This window comes from Triticum aestivum, chromosome 4B (genome assembly GCF_018294505.1).
Source record: "Triticum aestivum cultivar Chinese Spring chromosome 4B, IWGSC CS RefSeq v2.1, whole genome shotgun sequence".
Taxonomy (NCBI): Eukaryota; Viridiplantae; Streptophyta; class Magnoliopsida; order Poales; family Poaceae; genus Triticum; species Triticum aestivum.
The window spans coordinates 31,027,963-31,038,926 of NC_057804.1; the positions used below are offsets into that span (position 1 = coordinate 31,027,963).

The window sequence follows — 10,964 nt, forward strand, 5'->3', positions numbered from 1 at the left end:
GTATTTTAAATAAGTGTATAGCTACAAAGAAAATGATCATATATAGTAGAATGTGTACATTATCTAGCCAACCATTTTGTAAAGATGTGTTCCGGGTTGATTTTTCTAAACATAAGGGACCTTTATGCAAAAACGCCGCGACGGTGAACCCGAAGACCCAATCCGTGCTTTATTATTAGGGAGAGACTAGCAGACATGTCCGTGCGTTGCAACGGGAGAAAAATAAATCCAAATGCCCTCAATAAACATCAAAACATGTTCAAGACCCCACAGATCCACGTCCGTTCTTTGGAAGTGGGAACATGAGTGAAACGGGGTGGATAGGGGATAAAAGATCAACAAGTAGAAAATCATTCCTCGTTTTACTATCATTCCTAACAAAATGATCTATAGATAAAATTGTACAGTTTTTTAAATAAGTGTATAGCTACAAAGAAAATGATCATATATAGTAGAATGTGTACATTATCTAGCCAACCATTTTATAAAGATGTGTTCCGGGTTGATTTTTCTAAACATAAGGGACCTTTATGCAAAAACGCCGCGACGGTGAACCCGGAGACCCAATCCGTGCTTTATTATTAGGGAGAGACTAGCACACATGTCCGCGCGTTGCAACGGGAGAAAAAAAATCCAAATGCCCTCAGTAAACATCAAAACATGTTCAAGACCCCACAGATCCACGTCCGTTCTTTGGAAGTGGGAACATGAGTGAAACGGGGTGGATAGGGGATAGAAGATCAACAAGTAGAAAAACATTCCTCGTTTTACTATCATTCCTAACAAAATGATCTATAGATAAAATTGTACAGTATTTTAAATAAGTGTATAGCTACAAAGAAAATGATCATATATAGTAGAATGTGTACATTATTTAGCCAACCATTTTGTAAAGATGTTTCCGGGTTGATTTTTCTAAACATAAGGGACCTTTATGCAAAAACGCCGCGCCGGTGAACCCGGAGACCCAATCCGTGCTTTATTATTAGGGAGAGACTAGCACACATGTCCGTGCGTTGCAACGGAAGAAAAAAAAATCTAAATGCCCTCAATAAACATCAAAACATGTTCAAGACCCACAGATCCACGTCCGTTCTTTGGAAGTGGGAACATGAGTGAAACGGGGTGGATAGGGGATAGAAGATCAACAAGTAGAAAAACATTCGTCGTTTTACTATCATTCCTAACAAAATGATCTATAGATAAAATTGTATAGTATTTTAAATAAGTGTATAGCTACAAAGAAAATGATCATATATAGTAGAATGTGTACATTATCTAGCCAACCATTTTGTAAAGATGTGTTCCGGGTTCAATTTTCTAAACGTAAGGGACCTTTATGCAAAAACGCCGCGACGGTGAACCCGGAGACCCAATCCGTGCTTTATTATTAGGGAGAGACTAGCACACATGTACGCGCGTTGCAACGGGAGAAAAAAAATCCAAATGCCCTCAATAAACATCAAAACATGTTCAAGACCGCACAGATCCACGTCCGTTCTTTGGAAGTGGGAACATGAGTGAAACGGGGTGGATAGGGGATAGAAGATCAACAAGTAGAAAAACATTCCTCGTTTTACTATCATTCCTAAGAAAATGATCTATAGATAAAATTGTACAGTATTTTAAATAAGTGTATAGCTACAAAGAAAATGATCATATATAGTAGAATGTGTACATTATCTAGCCAACCATTTTGTAAAGATGTTTCCGGGTTGATTTTTCTAAACATAAGGGACCTTTATGCAAAAACGCCGCGACGGTGAACTCGGAGACCCAATCTGTGCTTTATTATTAGGGAGAGACTAGCACACATGTCCGTGCGTTGCAACGAAAGAAAAAAAAATCTAAATGCCCTCAATAAACATCAAAACATGTTCAAGACCCCACAGATCCACGTCCGTTCTTTGGAAGTGGGAACATGAGTGAAACGGGGTGGATAGGGGATAGAAGATCAACAAGTAGAAAAACATTCGTCGTTTTACTATCATTCCTAACAAAATGATCTATAGATAAAATTGTACAGTATTTTAAATAAGTGTATAGCTACAAAGAAAATGATCATATATAGTAGAATGTGTACATTATTTAGCCAACCATTTTGTAAAGATGTTTCCGGGTTGATTTTTCTAAACATAAGGGACCTTTATGCAAAAACGCCGCGCCGGTGAACCCGGAGACCCAATCCGTGCTTTATTATTAGGGAGAGACTAGCACACATGTCCGTGCTTTGCAACGGAAGAAAAATAAATCTAAATGCCCTCAATAAACATCAAAACATGTTCAAGACCCACAGATCCACGTCCGTTCTTTGGAAGTGGGAACATGAGTGAAACGGGGTGGATAGGGGATAGAAGATCAACAAGTAGAAAAACATTCCTCGTTTACTATCATTCCTAACAAAATGATCTATAGATAAAATTATACAGTATTTTAAATAAGTGTATAGCTACAAACAAATGATCATATATAGTAGAATGTGTATATTATCTAGCCAACCATTTTGTAAAGATGTGTTCCGGGTTGATTTTTCTAAACGTAAGGGACCTTTATGCAAAAACGCCGCGACGGTGAACCCGGAGACCCAATCCGTGCTTTATTATTAGGGAGAGACTAACACACATGTCCATGCGTTGCAACGGGAGAAAAAAAATCCAAATGCCCTCAATAAACATCAAAACATGTTCAAGACCCCACAGATCCACGTCTGTTCTTTGGAAGTGGGAACATGAGTGAAACGGGGTGGATAGGGGATAGAAGATCAAGAAGTAGAAAAACATTCCTCGTTTTACTATCATTCCTAACAAAATGATCTATAGATAAAATTGTACAGTATTTTAAATAAGTGTATAGCTACAAAGAAAATGATCATATATAGTAGAATGTGTACATTATCTAGCCAACCATTTTGTAAAGATGTTTCCGGGTTGATTTTTCTAAACATAAGGGACCTTTATGCAAAAACGCCGCGATGGTGAACCCGGAGACCCAATCGGTGCTTTATTATTAGGGAGAGACTAGCACACATGTCCGTGCGTTGCAACGGAAGAAAAAAAATCTAAATGCCCTCAATAAACATCAAAACATGTTTAAGACCCCACAGATCCACGTCCGTTCTTTGGAAGTGGGAATATGAGTGAAACGGGGTGGATAGGGGATAGAAGATCAACAAGTAGAAAAACATTCCTCATTTTACTATCATTCCTAACAAAATGATCTATAGATAAAATTGTACAGTATTTTAAATAAGTGTATAGCTACAAAGAAAATGATCATATATAGTAGAATGTGTATATTATCTAGCCAACCATTTTGTAAAGATGTGTTCCGGGTTGATTTTTCTAAACATAAGGGACCTTTATGCAAAAACGCCGCGACGGTGAACCCGGAGACCTAATCCGTGCTTTATTATTAGAGAGAGACTAGCACACATGTCCGTGCGTTGCAACGGGAGAAAAAAATCCAAATGCCCTCAATAAACATCAAAACATGTTCAAGACCCCACAGATCCACGTCCGTTCTTTGGAAGTGGGAACATGAGTGAAACGGGGTGGATAGGGGATAGAAGATCAACAAGTAGAAAAACATTCCTCGTTTTACTATCATTCCTAACAAAATGATCTATAGATAAAATTGTACAGTATTTTAAATAAGTATATAGCTACAAAGAAAATGATCATATATAGTAGAATGTGTATATTATCTAGCCAACCATTTTGTAAAGATGTGTTCCGGGTTGATTTTTCTAAACGTAAGGGACCTTTATGCAAAAACGCCGCGATGGTGAATCCGGAGACCCAATCCGTGCTTTATTATTAGGGAGAGACTATCACACATGTCCGTGCGTTGCAACGGGAGAAAAAAAATCCAAATGCCCTCAATAAACATTAAAACATGTTCAAGACCCCACAGATCCACGTCCGTTCTTTGGAAGTGGGAACATGAGTGAAATGAGGTGGATAGGGGATAGAAGATCAACAAGTAGAAAAACATTCCTCGTTTTACTATCATTCCTAACAAAATGATCTATAGATAAAATTGTACAGTATTTTAAATAAGTGTATAGCTACAAAGAAAATGATCATATATAGTAGAATGTGTACATTATCTAGCCAACCATTTTGTAAAGATGTGTTCCGGGTTGATTTTTCTAAACATAAGGGACCTTTATGCAAAAACGCCGTGACGGTGAACCCGGAGACCCAATTCGTGCTTTATTATTAGGGAGAGACTAGCACACATGTCCGTGCGTTGCAACGGAAGAAAAAAAAATCCAAATGCCCTCAATAAACATCAAAACATGTTCAAGACCCCACAGATCCACGTCCGTTATTTGGAAGTGGGAATATGAGTGAAACGAGGTGGATAGGGGATAGAAGATCAACAAGTAGAAAAACATTCCTCGTTTTACTATCATTCCTAACAAAATGATCTATAGATAAAATTGTACAGTATTTTAAATAAGTGTATAGCTACAAAGAAAATGATCATATATAGTAAAATGTGTACATTATCTAGCCAACCATTTTGTAATGATATGTTCACAAACTTTAGTTGTATTATTACTGGCTTGTGTATCATTCTCTCCCATAGAAATCATATAACAAAAAGCTTGAGAACACAAATGACCAACATACTCTGAATCATTTCTCATACACACTCTATATATAATATAAAATCAGACCATATACTTTCAACTTCTACGACAAAGAAATTGAAGAATGGAATGTTGCGTTGGTCAGTTCGTCCATGAGAAAATGCAGTTGAAGGCCTCCATCCTAAATGCCAAGACCACAACCGTCATCTTGTCATGGTCGCTGTATTAACCGGAAGGAGCGCACGCTGAGCAACCACAAGTTGGTGGCTGCCACGTTATCTTCGGCAGATTGTTGACTGAGGTCAAAAGTCTTGACGGTGTCTGAGCAGAGGGCGCGCGCACACAGCATATGTATGCGGACTCCTCAGCAAAATTGGAAAAAAAACTCAACTTTGTCAGCCCGGCGAAAGGGCCAGGTTAGTTCAAAATGTGTCACTTGCTGGTGTAAAAACATGGAGCAATGACGCATGTATGCTCAGGAAGCTATCTATAACATTGTAATGGGATTAAAATTAGCTAGCTAGTATCATATGTCTGCAAACTTGTCATCTTAATTATGCAAAAACAAAAAAACTGAAGCTAGCTGAGCGTAAATGGTTTGATGCCCCTTGGGTTGTTTTCTTGTCCTAACATGACATGGAGGAGATACCAAGGGTTCAGCATTGACCTTTGATTTACCTCCATTATCCCCGTGATACTGGTGTTTGTGATGAACTAAATAGACAATTTGTTGTGCTGGGATGATTCATGATGGATAGATAAGATGATCTTCGCAACAACTACCATCATGCATGAGCATGGATAACATCCAAAATTTCCCAAAGCAGCCATGTTTTTATGTCTATTCTGTTGCTTATTTTCCTCTGAAAATTGACAAACATCCACACTTCTAGTCTTATATCCCTATGAAAATCTATTTAACATACACAAATCTGCTTTTGGAGTAAGAAATTATAACCCATAAATAAGAAAAAAATTAACTTAATTAGTTTTACCAATCTACATAACAAAATTTGATTTATCCATTACCAATTAACTGTAACAACACAGAAAATCAAGTCGCACACTCACACCTCAAATCTTGAGGCATACGCAGTCTGTTGAAGCCTCAAACATAGAACCATGTCATGTGAATTTCCAATAGAAAATTAGGACTCCATTTGCCTGTTTGATCCTTACCAGTTTATTAGTTCCGTATCTGTCAATTCCATGATCTTCCACAATGCTTCCAACCGCTTCATAACTCCTGTCGATCCCTCGAGGTGGAAATTTTCACGCTGAGATGCAACAGAACTTATATCATGCATTAAGTCATGCAAAAATACCAACCTAACATATGCCAGTATGGTTTGACATAGATACAAATTACCATCCTTCTCAGTAGCATCTCAAAACACCAAAAGGCATCTGGATCATTCTCGTATAGAACAACAAAAGGGGAAACCAGATCGCTCATACCTACACTCAACCTGTACCATTTAGGCAGTTTAAATAATTAAAGCAAAATGATGCAATGCTCCATTGAAATGCAAACCATGACAGTATCCTGGGGAGGGATCAACCCATGCATAAAATGGAAGTATATCTGACAAACCTTCATGGCAGCCGCTGCTTGAACCCCGCAGGTCGCCGCCCATGGAGCCGCTCGTCGCCAGCCCCTCCAGAATCGCTAGATCCAGCCGCCTCCGCTCCATTACCGGTGCCGGGCCTCGCGAGCTCCTCCCCTCGTCCTCCTACATCGACCCGAGCCGCCATGGACGGCCGCTGTGTCCGCGCTGACTGCGGGCGAACGCGCGCGTCCGACGCATATGGCCCCGCCTCCGCGCCTCCCCTCCTGCTCCTCTCGTCCGCCATGTGCTCGCCGCCGTCGTCCTGCTCCCGATCGGATCGGGAGCGCCGCCGCTCGATCTGCAGCACAAAAAGAATATCGAACTGTTTTTTCTTAACTCAAATATAGTTCACACGGGTTAATTTATTGTTTCATGTGCACATATTGATCAAATAAATTCTTCCAATCTAGTTAATTGTACTGCTGGATTTTGGTGATCATTCTGAATGTACAGATTTGTTGTGAGAATCTGTGAACTAATATGGATCTGTTGACGAACTATAACTTAGCACTATATCTGGTTCTTGCTATCAGTTTTATTTTGGTCATCCAAGTGGATATATACACCAGTCATGCAGCCACAGTCTGCACTATTTAGTTAATGAGAACGGGAGGAGCACAACACTGACCCCATCGCTTGTCTAAGCCAGCTTCAGGTCCACCATGGCCACCTACACCGAGCACCATATCACGTCCCCGAGCTTAGTTGCCGATTCATCTACACCAACCCAATCACCACAAACAGGGATACAATCAGATTTAATAAGAGATAGCTCCATGACCATGAGGAAAGCACGAACCGTGGGAGCAGCCCATAGGCGGCCGCGCTGGAGCACATCCGGTCGTCCGCGTATCCAAGAGCTAATCGGGGCAAGGTGGTCGATGTTGGGCAACCGCAGCGACGGCCATGTAATCGGGACGCGAGGAAGAAGGAATCGGTAGGCGGTGTGATGCCCTCGTCCTCCAGCGTGTAGTCTGATCTGTCCCCGTCATCCTCGTCCCCTCCTCTCCTACTCCTACTGGCTCCTCTGCCGCCTCCACCTTCCTCTCCTCCTCCTCCTACCAGCTCCTCCGCTGTCTCCACCACCCTCTCCTCGTCCTACCACCTGTTGCCCGTGGCGCAGCCCGTCGCAGTCTGTGGCACGTGCTCGAGACGGCCTGGGCCTCGGCGTCGGCAAGCTGCACGTGGAGGACTCGGACGACACGGGGAGGAGGGCGCGACGGACGATGCGGGCCGGCGGTGGGGAGGCGGCGGATCCAGATGGGGATGCGAGGCGTGGTCGATTGACTCGGGGGTGGTTTTTTTTTGTCAAGCGTGTCCGCGCGTGGCGCAGAAATCCGAAACGTTTTTTCTACGGGTGGACTGCGGGATCAATTATTAAAATCAAAGGGAGGTTTTCGCAAAACAGCGCGACGGTGAACCCGGAGACCCAATCCATGCTTTATTATTAGGGAAAGAAAATTAAACTAGCACAAATGCCCGTGCGTTGCAATGGGGTATAGCAAGTTTATATGACACCCTAAAAATCATCAACAACTATCGTCAGCATAAATATACAGATCCTCTGCTATCCAACCTCGACTGGCCAAACCTGCAGTGGTAGATAGTTTAACATGCGCTACATTACATATTTTGTCAAAAGTATAGCACAACAAACATCATAAGTGATCCAAGTTTTCACATGCAGAAGTGCAAAAGACTGTAAAAGTGTATCCTTTAACCATACAAAAATTTCAAGGATGTAAAATTTAGAAGCTGCGACAGATTGACACTCACCTGTTGTTTTCAGCAAAAAAATGTTCTACAAGATATGCATAGGAACCTTCCATGTGGATAGGGCACTTTGATCAGTACTCTCAACCGCGACCGGAGGATATAGTACTCTTTACATACATTAGGCATTTTTAAGTTAATGCAACCAATTTACAAGCCCCGTAAATCAAGTCCTTCTGTTTCTTCCATCAAGCCTTAAGTGCAATAATATGAGCGCATGCAACTCCATCGTCTATCGGTATTATACGATAAGCGTAGCATAACCCGTGGTTGCAACAATATGAGCACATGCAACTCTCTTTTCATTTATCACCAACGAGATAAAAGCCTGGCACACACAATGATCTGGTCTTCAAATATTAAAAATAAGTTATATTTTTGAAATTAAATGATTGAATGTTACATTCTAGTGAATGAAGCAGGATTGACTATGGCCAATGAAAGAAATTAAGCTGGAATCATGCTCATAAAAAATGTATAAAATAATATATGCAGATCGTCCTCTTCCCTACGAGAAAAAACACTCACATGAGACTTTTGAAGCTCTGTTCTCAGTACACGGGATGCAGTAAACACCAGAAAAAATAGCACAGATCAGACGTGAAAATATAATCACTTTATAAATGATACCAAAGGGATCAAAATTATTATAATCTGATAATAATTTGAAGTTTGGAAATTATTCTACTCTAACAATTGTAGCATGCATGTACTTTCTCTGAATATATGCAATGTAATTTTGTTCAAATAATGTGCAGGCAGGAAATACAGTGCTTCCAAAAATCTATACTATGATCAGTAACGTGCGTGCAATTCTTGATAGGAAGGATAGGTAAAATCACATGATCAATATAGAAGACAGTTCAGGCGCCCGCTGGAAACCTGTTGTTTTAGTGCTTTAACAATGGTGCGGCGTCCTAATTGCGAACAGCAGCAGGTCCGCACCGGATGAGGCAGCTCCAGCGTCCTCACGTGCCGCCGCAGGAGACAAGCGGCTGCTCGGATCTACAGACGACAGATGTGGTGGCGACTGCCTTGTACAGTACAACGGAGCCAGCGCTGGCATGCATCGGTGCCTTGGGTCATCACACAGTGCCTCCGTCGATCCATCTGCGAGGAAGCCCATCCAGCCGCTTAGGTAGCTAACCCACGTTGTGCTTCAATCAATCAGTTAAAAGTTCGAAACCAATCCAGCTGCCTCGTCACTCATCACGCAGGCCTCAATCGAACCGACGTCCGCAAGGAAGTCATCGAGCTGCTTAGCGCAATAATTCAATTGATCTGTCGTCCGCAAGGAAGTCGCCTTCGGCCGCCAAGCTGCTGCTCTGCTGCCTTCGCCAGCGGCTGGACCTTGACCGTCCACTGCTGTCGCGCCTCACCGCTGCCTGCTGCAACGCCAACTCTGCCTCATGCGTGCCCTAGCCGTCGCCTCCCGGATCGAATCAATCTGCAATTGTCTCTCTTGCACAAACTCGTTGACATCCACCGCTGCCTGCGTCGCCCACGTACGCGCTTCGTGAGTCTTTCTCGTTGCTCCACGAGTTGACTTTCGAGCCCGATTATACTGCTATGCAAATAGCGCACTATGAAGGATGACGGCAACCAATACGGCATCAAGATGTGAGATGTGAGATTGCAGATGCAACTGGATCATGACTTGGGCGAGGAATCCGTGTTGGTTGTTCTCGTCCAGCACGGCGGCTCTCCCCTTCGCTCGGCCATGGCGTCGGCAGCTCCCAGCGCTTATCTACGGTGCCGGCCATCTCCGCCACCACAGCGCCCCTCCCCGCTGTCCGACCACGCCGCCACACTCATCGAACACCACATAGCTGTCGCCCCTGCCAACCCCTCTGATATCTCTCGATCGGGAAAAACTTTGTGAGAGAAAACGAACAGGAGGAGGAAGCGGTGGATTCCGGGCGGGGCTGCCTCGCGATTTCCAGCGAGACTATGCGAACGCGAGAGAGGGTCGTGAGAGATGCGGCCGATCTTGCAGATCTCTTGTCTGGATTCGGCGAACGAGGAGCAGGGGGTGGGGGCGCGGCAGCGGCGGTGGAGTGGAACCCTGGTTCTCGTGCCGGACAGCAATTTTAGAGCATCTCCAACGGCCGCGCTATAGCGCCACGCGCAAAAAACCTTTTAGCGCGCACGCTGCGGTTGGTTTTGCGCGCCCGCCTGCGCTGGCTCCAGCAGCCGCGCCATAATGCAGCGCGCGCGCGCCGTTCGAGCAGAGCGCAAAAATACAGCGCGCGCGACTCGCCGGGCATTTTGCATATATGGATATTTTGGACAAAAATGAACATGTAAAATTTGACACAAACAAGTTGATGAATAAAAGTTCATGCCCACAAGTTCATCAAAATCATGCCCACAAGTTTATCCAACCAAGTTCAAATGCAAACTAAAAGTTCAAGACATGAAAGACACATCAAGCTTCATCTTCATCTTCCTCTTCTTCGTCTTCGTCCTCATCTTCCGAAGACGACTCTTCCGCCTCCGAAGATGAACCTTCCTCCCTATCCTCATCACGCACCACATCACGCACCGCATCATGTGAAGCTCCAACGGTGTTGGCAAGATCTTCAACGGCATCTTCATGGGAATGTGTGTGAGAAGCCATGGCGGCCGGAGGTGCACCCATGGCGGCCGGAGGTGCACCCATGGCGGCCGGAGGTGCACCCATGCCTCCCATGAGAGAAGCAAAACTCATGCCTCCCATGGCGGCCATAGCGTCGGAGGGTGCTCCAAAGCCACCCATGCCTCCCATGGCGGCCGGAGGTGCACCCATGCCTCCCACGCCTCCAAAGCCACCAATGCCTCCCATGGCGCCGAGGCCACCGCCTCCCATGGCGCCGAGGCCACCCATGCCTCCCATGGCGCCGAGGCCACCGCCTCCCATGGCGCCGAAGCCACCCATGCCTCCCATGGCGCCGCGGCAAGAAGAGGCTGCACGCAAGGCCGACACTCGGCGGAGCTCCGGCGGT

At 44.1% G+C, this 10,964-nt stretch overlaps 1 long non-coding RNA gene across 1 annotated transcript; it reads right to left on the minus strand.

Annotated features, from left to right (window-relative positions):
* Positions 1 to 4,736: 4,736 nt before the first annotated feature.
* LOC123094325 (uncharacterized) lies at positions 4,737 to 7,494 on the minus strand. Its single transcript, XR_006445799.1, has 3 exons — positions 7,007 to 7,494; positions 6,836 to 6,924; positions 4,737 to 6,505 (listed from the first exon to the last, which is right to left on the minus strand). It is a non-coding gene; the product is annotated as an uncharacterized lncRNA (long non-coding RNA).
* Positions 7,495 to 10,964: the final 3,470 nt, after the last annotated feature.